General features: G+C 38.3%; 1 long non-coding RNA gene across 1 annotated transcript; it reads right to left on the bottom strand.

Annotated features, from left to right (window-relative positions):
* Nucleotides 1–438: 438 nt before the first annotated feature.
* On the bottom strand, nt 439–4,142 carry LOC137248058 (uncharacterized). Its single transcript, XR_010952040.1, has 3 exons — nt 3,729–4,142; nt 835–1,177; nt 439–748 (listed from the first exon to the last, which is right to left on the bottom strand). It is a non-coding gene; the product is annotated as an uncharacterized lncRNA (long non-coding RNA).
* Nucleotides 4,143–10,639: the final 6,497 nt, after the last annotated feature.

Genomic DNA, 10,639 nt, shown 5'->3' with positions numbered 1-10,639 from the left:
AACTGCAATATCACAAATGAATACGACAGAAAATATGTTAGCAAGTATTTTTGTTGCATAGGGAGAATGTTTAAACCAGTGTTTCGCGCAATTTTGTATGTGAATGGGCAAGGCGGAGTAAACTTCAATTGCCAAGCCTGAAGTTCCTTCATATTTATAAACGCAACATCTTGGTTGATCGTGGCGATGTTACTGGAATGCATAAGCTTGTGTTAAGCGTATAAAATTTTCATTGTGCCGCGGCCTTTAATTTGTATTGCTGCTTTCTATGAAATTCGCCAATTTGCCTAGCTTACACAGAAATACTGCTACTATTACTTTTATTAAAATTCGTTTATTTAATTTTGCTAAGGTACTTCTTCCAAACAACCAACAAGATGTGAATCTATAGAAATAAATTTAAAAGTTATATAAAAAGCTTAGCTATGCTGTTGTTCTTCAATTCGTGGTACAGCGACAACTATGAAAACTATCGGGGAATAATCTAATAGTAAAACCAGAATATGCCATACTCTCTAACACTTTATTCATAATGATCAGACCCACTTACTTCTAAAAATAATAATTAATAAAACAGTCTTTAAAATCGAAATTTATAATTTCCAGGATACAGTTGATAATTCTTAGCTACATTTGACGCCTTCAGACGACCATTTTCGAATTTAAAGATGTGTTAGAAAAGGTGTAGTGTATCAAAATGTTTAAATAATATGACACCTCTAAAATTTATTCGCATTTTGATTTTATTCTGCAAAAGGAATTGTAATCGGTAAGTACTTTCTCTGATTGCAATTATACCACTACTAAGTAGTTGCAAACTCTTATTTTATTTACCTCAACCAGCAAGCATAGTCATCAACACAGCTATTTACAAACGTATATTTATCTAAATTCATATATTTCCGACACACTTTCAAATATGTGCTCCAATTCAATGGACTGATATAATTCAGAAGAGCGGTGATAGTAATACCCTTCGACTTTACCGGTAGATTTTATGAAGCATATGTAATAAAATCCTGCAAAGGAAGCTCCGTTTATGTCCTTTATGGTATGATCAGGTACAAGAAAGTGTTCTTTCCACCGCATGAAAATATAGGCGCTATTCGATAAATTTTGAAAGTCGAAACTATCAGAATTAAACGTTCCTTCATATTCCGCAAATGGTGCAAACTTGCTGTGTAATTAAAGATGAAAAAATAAAGAAATACTAAATTGAGAGATAGCTTTAGAAGTATTATTGCAATTGTTATTTTTCTTTTTTACTTGATTTAGCTTTATATTTCTCAGATTAGCTATGCGGATTATTTTTTCCAGCTATACACCTTTTTCTAGATTTTCTTTTTTAAATACCTACTGTTGATTTTAGTTAAGTTGGTAAAAGTCGCTGAAATAGAGGGAAAATAGGCTTAGGTTCGGAATCAGAGATGCCTAGCTAAAAATGTTTCCGCCATCTGGGGTTCCGTATGGTAACCTGAATCAAGTTACGTTGAACTGGCTGGCCCGAGAAGACTTTACATAGACTGTATGAGTCCATAGTTTTACCTGAAGTTATTTTAACGACCAAACTGAAAACCCCTATCAAAAACCAGGACCTAAGTTCAAAAATAACTCCGGCTCTTGGAAAATAATAGAAGCTTTCTACGACCAATGCCACTTACTGCTTCTAGATCCGACAGCTGTATCACTCCTAATAGCTGGAGTCTTAGCCTGGCAAGCGCAGGGCACGAGCACAGAACGTTCTCGATCGTTTCCTCCTCCAACCCGCACTTCCCACATCTACTGTCACTGACCAAAACTAATTTAAAAGCATGTGATGCCAGAAGGCAGTGTCCAGAATACCCGCCATGAGTCTACAATAGGGTGGCCACAAGAAATCAATTTTAGATTTTCCGCTGCGGCACCCCCATAAAATATGCCAAGAGATTAGAAAATGATACATACAAAGTTTCAGACCAATCCGATAATGTTAACACGTGCCTCACTGAGGTCTAAGTTAGGAAAAACAGCGATTTTTCAGAAAAAATGTTTTTTGTGCTGAAGTTTTTGTAGTTTCAATTCAATAGAATATACCTACTCATCACTGATGATAAAAAAATAGGCAGATAAACATTTTAACTACATCCAGAAATCAACTGTCATGGAAAATTAAAAATTTTTATTCAATTTTCATTATTATATTGCAGTTTTTTATCCCAATTTCAATTTTGTAGAATTTTATCATTGTTTACTATATGTATAGTTTGGCAGCTTAAATTGAGGTTTTGTTGCGAATAGAGTGGAAGGCAGTAAAAGAAGTTAGTCGAATGAAATATAATATGAATAATGAAGGAATAATTTTCGTTTTTTTTTTCGAAATTTTCCTGAATCACAAAAGGGAGTGTAGTTAAGTCCGAATATGAAAAAGTGTAGTTATGTTTTGTTCCTTTTTAAGCAGGAGTTTTTTATTTTAAAAATGTAATATACAAACCAAAGTTCGTTCTACTACTCATTTTATCTCCGATAGGTAGTGCATGGATCGAAACATTTCAAAAAATCCTATTTGTGATCCGACTTGGCTGATATTTGGAACACATATTACATACATGAATAGAAAGCCACATATGAAAAATAATATCGCCGCCAGGTGGCTCAAGGATCGAGATGGTAAAAAAATGGTATTTGTGGTCCGATTTGGCTCATATTTGGAACACATATTACATACAGAAATAGAAATCGCTTTATGAAACAAAAACCCGCTAGGTGCGGCAAGGAACGAGATATTAAAAATACTCGTATCTGTGGTCTATTTTGGCAGTCCGGTAGAAGTGACATCAAAATACTTTAGAATTCGAGGACTTAGATTGAAAAAAATTGGCAGGAAACAGTCCTTGTAATAATGAGTCACTAAATGAACTAAGTAGAATGAGAAATAATAGGCAATTAAGACTAAAAACTTTTTACCCCAACGGGTTAGGGGGTCAGAATATACCCGCGGTAGGTATGCCTGTCGTAAGAGGCGACTAAAATACCAGATTCAAGGGGCTGTGTAGCGCAACCCTTCAGGTTGCCAGCGCAATATACCGCTTCTCCAAACCCAATTGTCAACCTCACCTATCCGCTGCGAATTCTGTTTCACTAACAGACGAGGCCCTGGCGACCCCAATCTCCTCATGGATCTTGGGGGTGGGGAGGGAGGGATGGCCTGAAGGTTTAATGTGGCCATATAAATCGTTCCCGAGATGGTCGGGCTAGCACCTTAATGGTGCTGTGTTACCGGAGCGTACCGGATCTGTATCCGGCAAAGGACCATCACATCGATAACACTCCCCAAAGCCTTCGGGGAGCAACCTTATCGCCACAACAACAACCGTTTTCATAAAATTATCTGCAAAGATGACACTAGTCAAATGGTATTGGCTTTTTGAATGCTTCTCAAAAGCTTTAATTGCTTTCTTCCATTTAGTAAACGGTTCACATATAAGCGATCGCAATTTTTGGTGTGCGCCTTTGCCCGCGCTCTCGTAAGAAAAAAGTGCGCAATATTTACAAAGAGCCCATTGTCCTTTATCTTCGGTGTGCACAAGCCATTCATACCTGTGTGATAAGATTCATTTTTAAATAATGACTAATTTGATTTTCATTAGGATGCCCGTTATTACAAGCTAATCTATTTTTTCAGGTTCTGTACAAAAGTACAAAATAAAATCAACTTGACAAATAACAGACACCCTAACGTTCATTCGCACCTTTTCAACCAATGAAGTTGAAACTTAAGATTTCTTTTGCAATCTCTAACAAAATTGAAGGATTCATCTGGAGTCCAAGGATTTGTTAAAAGTTGGAACTTCTTATCGTCTTCAACTTGCGTTCCCAAAAAGACACCAATATCTGTACTACTAACATCCCACTTATTAAAACTTTGTATAGGAACTTCTGTTTTAGTTTCATCCACCACAATTGATTTCCACTAAAACTTGCTTGTTCTTCTATAGTTACAGTTTCAACACTAAAATTCCCAATTTTTTGTTTCTTAAAGCTATATGCAAACAATGTTTGCCGTTTTTCACACATTTTTATTTTTCGCAACTCAAACTCAACTTTTACACAATCACTTAACAAAGCCGAACAAAAATGTAAACAAAAACATAAGATTAAATGGGTTGCTGTGATGCTTGCGGTCCAAAAGTGAAGTGTGTGGCGTGTGTTACACGGTCAATAAATACTGACGTGATTCACGGATCGCGATATTTATTGACGGTGTAGCAATATCTATGCATCGTGATATAAATGACAAAAATTTGTTTATTCCTGTGGAATTTAATATTATTGCATTATTGGAAAAGTTATAATAAAAAATCCCAATTGGTTTCTAAACAAAATTAAAAAATCCAGTACTACGCTCACATACATAATGATGTAATTTTTCCTAACTAATAGATATTTTAATTTTTTAATCGGAATCGGGCCTGGTGCGACGTGCTAGAACGAATCATACCTGTTATAAAGTTTTCATCTAGACAGTGCCTGGCTTTCCGGGCGTGTGGACTGATATTGAGACTCTTGAAAAAAATGTTACAAATATTATGAGGTGGGTTTTGTCTAAGGCTGGGGTAACGCTCAGTCAATCCAGAGTCGAGTAAAGGTCCCACAAACCCCTACTGAATAAATACACAATATTTATGTGTTACGAACACACGCACACACGGCTGGAGATATTGTGCGGGCAGCAGCTTTCCGTCGCAAGATGGCGAGGGGGCGGAGCGGCTACTAACGGTCGGTGGAGTAGAGGAGGTTCGGTAGGACGGTTGAACGGTCGGGTAACGGGCGGATTGGTACGGCGGAACGGAAGCAGCGGCGGGATAGAAGCAGCGGCTTAACGGCGGTAGGATGGCAGACGGCCAAGGGTCGTTGTAGCAGCAGCGTGACGTATGCAGCGGCTTAACGGTGGTAGGATGGCAAGCGGCCAGCGGTCAGCGGTCGTCGTAGCAGCGGCTTAACGGCGGTAGGATGGCAGACGCCCAACGGTCGTCGTAGCAGAGCCGTCACGGACGCAGCGGCTTAACGGTAGTAGGGTGGCGGACGGCCAACGGTCGTCGTAGCAGCGGCGGCTGAATGGCGATAGGACGGTGAACGGCCAGTGGTTGGTGTGGCAGCGGCGGCACCAGAGGGACGACGATGCGACGGCAGCGGTGGTGGGCTACGGAGCGCGTACCAGGGCCGTGGTGAGAGGGGAAGTAGGCTAGCGATGGTGTTAGCCTGGACAGCGGCGGCTCGTTCCGAGCGGGGTCGGTTGACGGTATCGGATTGATCGGTAGTGTTCGGCCGGATCGGTAGTCCGCGGGGTCGGTCACCTTGGGAAGAGACTGTAAGGACTCGTTAGTGCCGGCTTCACCGGTGGACACCCCCGCCGCCCTACTTCCACGCTAGATAGAAAGTGCTTAAGGGGGGCGGGGCTGTACCAGCTGGAACACCGCGGATCGATCCGTGGGCGGAGGGGAAGTGCACCTTAACGGCACAGCGGTAGCCCCTTATGCGCACGCATCGGTCCACGGCCGACGCCAGAGCTGAGGGGGAGGGGTGATGTAGTCATTAAGGCGTCGGGCCGCTCAACACCCAGAGGGGCGACGGGTGGCAATAGCACAAAGGCATCCGCCCCGCTCGTCCTTTCCTGGGTGAAGGGTGACCCGTGCCATGACGGTGCCCCTTCCACTCAACTAGCCGAAGCCAGAGCTGAGGGGGAGGGTTGATATAGCCATTTAGGTGTCGGGCCGCTCAACACCCAGGGGGCGACGGGTGGCAATAGCACAAAGGCATCCGCCCCGCTCGTCCTTACCTGGGTGAAGGGTGACCCGTGCCATGACGGCGCCCCTTCCACTCAATTATCCGAAGCCAGAGCTGAGAGGGAGGGGTTATATAGTCATTCAGGCGTCGGGCCGCTCAACACCCAGGAGGGCGACAGGTGGCAATAACACAAAGGCATCCGCCCCGCTCGTCCTTACCTGGGCGAAGGGTGACCCACGCCATGACAGCGCCCCTTCCACTCAGCTAGCTAGCAGGAGGGAAATGTATGTCTTTAAAAAGACAACCACTCCCGCTGGCTCACCTGTGAGGACTGAATTGCAAAAATGCAAATTCGCTGTTTATATGGGTGGTGCCGCAAACTGGTTGAGAAACCAATACACCATTATTGTGATTTTCTTGTGTTGACGGAACACACCAGTGGTTTGCTATCAGTCTTTGGTTGCGTGTGGTAATTTACCATAGTGGTTGTTGGGTATGCTATAGAAAAAATAAGTACAGAGAGGTTCAGGTTTAAGTGAATAAGGGAATAGAGGGGGGTGATGTTATTGTAACGCTACGTTGCAATATTATTACTCATAAATTAAAAATGGTTAAACCTATCGCAACAAAATTCGGCAGAGAGGTTTCCTTTACTATAAGGAATGCTTTGAAGAAAAACTAACGAAATCGGTTAAGGACCACGCTCACTTTTATATAAAATATTTTTAAAAGGTCGTGGACGAACAAAATAAGCTATATCTTTGCAAAAATCAGCTTTATATCAATGCTATTTCATTTCCCAAGTGGATTTATAACAATAAATAGGAAAACCTTCAAATTTAAAAAAATGGGCGTGGCACCGCTCCTTTAATAACAAAGCAATTTTCTATGTTTCGGGAGCCATAACTCGAAGACGAATTAACCGATCGTAATAAAATTGGGTACAGAAATTTTTCCTATAGCAGGGAAAATTTCTAGGAAAAATGGACGAGATCGGTTAAAGACCACGCCCACTTTTATATAAAAGATTTTTAAAATGGTCGTAGACGAAAATAATAAGCTATATCTTAGCGAAAAAGAGTTTGTATCAATATAATTTTACTTTGTAAATTGAGTTATAACATTGAATTGGAAAACACTAAAAATTTTGAAAATGGGTGTGGCACCGCCCCCTTTATGACTAAGCGATTTCTGTGTTTCGGGAGCCATAACTCGAAGAAAAATTAACATATCGTAATGAAATTGTGTACACATATTTTCCTTATAGCAAAAAATATTTCTAGTAAAAATGGACGGGATCAGTTAAAGACCACGGCAACTTAGATAGAAAACAAGTTTAAAAGGGTCGTAGACTAGAATAATAAGCCATAACTTACCAAAAAATAGTTTTTAATCAACGATATTTCACTTATCAATTTTTACTGTAAGAGGAAATGGGGACATTTTTCTTTATAACGGGCGGTGCCACACGTCAGCTCACGCTGAGTATATAATGTTCGGTTACACCCGAACTTAGACACCTTTACTTGTTTTTTTTTTGCGTTTAGCTCCATTCCGGTTTAGCCCTAGCTCTTTTTTGGTCCTCTTTAAAATGTTTGCCCCTTTTTGGCTCCAAATTTATTTCGGCAATATGTATTGTGAAATTTGTAAAGTGTTTGGCAGCTCGGTACTCAACTGATAACAAAAACTTTAATCGATAAACAATGTCATGAGGTTGTATATTTGCTTTCCAGCTTGTGCAACAGCATAGTGTCACCTTCTAAGAGTTTCTACCCTTTAACTTCAGATTATAATAAATTTTTGTCTCCCGTACCTTATTCTCATTATACCTTTGAAGAATACATACGAACTAAAAAAGAAGATAAATATATAAAGGTATCCAATGAAAGAAAGATACGAAATATATGTCGCGACTTCTTAATTAAAGTAATAAAGCAATTAAGGCAACGCTTGCCACACAATATAGAAACGCTTACAAAATATATTTCTTTTCGGTTGAAAACACATTGAGAATTGTAAAACCTCAAAGGTTTTCATATTTCAGAAATGAAAAAAAACTATACTTAGCACTGATGAAATAACGAGATTACAAATGCAGTGGAAAAATATCTATCTCCAAACTGGAAAAATTTTACTTCAACATTAAGTTTTTGGTTTGATGTTAAACAGTATAATTCCAAAAGCTTGCCGATATTGTGCTGCCACTAAGTAATGTTGAAGTTGCAAGAACGTTTTCAAACATGAGTTTGATTAAAAGCAAACACAGAAACAAAATTAGTTTAGTTATGTTGAATTCGCTGCTGACAATAAGAAGTTGTTTAAACGGCTGAAGAAATGCTGTCATGACTTTGAAATAAACAACGATTTCTTAAAATTAAGGAGCACAAAAAATATTTATGCAAAAATAACAATTCATCTTCTGATGACGAAATCATAGATTTTGATGTCAAAGGCCCTTCAAACATATCTCGTCCCAACATAAACTTGAATATTGCACACATGTATTTTTATGGTGATTCGTACACCCGTAGGACGTTAAAAATTGCATAAAAAAATTTTAATTAATTTTCATCGGCCAACATTTTGGCAAGCTGTATATTTGGCGAAGCTATAGCCGTGCCGTCATTGTAGTAGTGTGAAAAATACTTCTTACTTTTTAACAATACCTTACCGCCAAATGCCAAAACAAAGGTTAAAAAAACGTATTTTTGTTATTAAAAAATATAAAATGAACTATAAAAAACAGTACTAGAAGTCAACCTAATATAAACGCACGCAAGTCATTTTCTGTCAAAAATTTCTCATGCACATACAACTTGTATGAGAGCAACCGAAATTGAATTTGCTGCGTGAAAACCTAACTCGATTTCCAATTTTTGTTCTGCGTGAGATTTCAGTTTGACGTATGCACACATGCTTTACATTGTCGCAACGCATGCTTATTTCGGTTAGGGCAAAAAAAGTAGTTTATGTGCGTGCGCTACGCAAAGGCAATGCGTTTTTATTAGGTAGGCATGTTATTTATGTACCTCTCTTGTGCCTTATTGTTTTTTTTTTTTGTGTTAGTTTACTGTACCTTTTTTATAACTTTGTTAAAGTTTGATTTCAAATAAATGTGAAAACTTACATTGATATATAAACTATACTTTTAGCTCTTTTTGCAAAGGGGTTTTGGATTTTTTTGAAGAAATTTAGCTCTTTCTAGCGCTTTTTTTCTGGATTCTAGCCCCAAAGAAATTTTTTCTGCCAACACTGAACGTGAATATCAGATACACACAGGATAAATAAATAAGCGGATGTTCGCGAAATTACATACCTACATATATCAAAGCTATCTTCCATTTCCAAAATCTTTGAGCATGCTGTTAACGCCAAGTTGAGTTTTGCTGTTAAGTCTTTAATATCTCTCTTCCAGCATGGCTTTGTCGCTGGCATATCAACAGTATCTAATCTTGCTGTTTTCAGTGAATATTGTGTTGAATCTTTTTCTCCAGGTTTTCAGGTTGATTGCATTTATACTGACTTTTCAAAAGCTTTCGACAGAATCCCTAATAGTGTTTTAATTTAAAAATTATTTTGCCTTGGTTTCCACTTTTCGTTTCTTTTATGGATTAAGTGCTACACTCAGAGAAAAACGGCATTCTAAAATCCAGCACCACCGGACTCAATTCAAGCTTTTCATGTTCTTACTTCTTTCTTCTTGAAAAACGAACGACCTGTTCTCAAAACAACAACCTTGTTCTTTAACTGCGTATTATGCATTTTTTTAATCTTTTTGGCTTTATTAATAGTTTTTATGTTATTAATGCAGATGCCGTTCGGAGTCGGCATAAAATCATGTAGGTCCCGTGCGGCCAATTTGTAGGGAAAATCAAGAGGAGCACGACGCAAATTGGAAGAGAAGCTCGGCCTTAGATCTCTTCGGAGGTTATCGCGCCTTATATTTATTTATTTTAATATTTTTTATTAATGACAAAGATATTATTTATTAATAAAAAATAATACATGGTACCTTCCCACTCCCACCAATGATCAAGCACAACTCGTTCTTGAATTGAGACCGAAAATTATTAAATCGACTGATAACAAAAACTTTAATCGATAAACTTGGTCATGAGGTTTTATATTTGCTTTCCAGTTTATGCAACAGCATAGTGTCACCTTCTAACAGTTTCGACACTTTAACTTCAGATTATAATAAATTTGTGTCTCCCGTGTGTCATTATACCTTTGAACAATGTTCTTAAATTAAGTTTAAGAAAAAAGAAACGGTATAATTCGTGTACAGTTGTAGTGGCCCAGCGGCTATGATGTTGCGGTTGCGATCGTGTGGCGCGGGTTTGATCACCGTCGAACTCTGAAGTTTTTTTAAATAATTTTTTTATATTCTATTTTTTTAACTCTTATTTTTCGTTCAGTTCCATTCACATATGCCCAGGTAATTCGCAAACTTGTTATGAAATGTTTTAAATATATATTCAGATTGCATCATCAAATAAGAAGAATTTCTCAATAAGAGAAATATATGAAAAAGTGCATATTATGCATTTTTTTCTAATCTTTTTGGTTTTAATAATAGTTTTTATATTAATAATATTTTTTATTAATGACAAAGAAAGTATTTTTTAATAAAAAAAGAATAAATGGGACCTTCCCACTCCCACCAATGATCAAGCACAACCCGTTCTTGAATCGAGAACGAAAACTGTTAAGTCGACCACAAATCGTCGTATGACCACTAAGTGGTCATAAAATACGAACGGTGTGCTTGGAAAAACGGTTCTTTGACGCCTTCAGACGACCATTTTCGAATTTAAAGATGTGTTAGAAAAGGTGTAGTGTATCAAAATGTTTAAATAATATGACACCTCTAAAA

The sequence above is a fragment of the Eurosta solidaginis genome, chromosome 4, assembly GCF_040869045.1.
Source record: "Eurosta solidaginis isolate ZX-2024a chromosome 4, ASM4086904v1, whole genome shotgun sequence".
NCBI classification, from domain to species: domain Eukaryota; kingdom Metazoa; phylum Arthropoda; class Insecta; order Diptera; family Tephritidae; genus Eurosta; species Eurosta solidaginis.
This window is presented reverse-complemented; position numbering and strand designations above follow the sequence as displayed.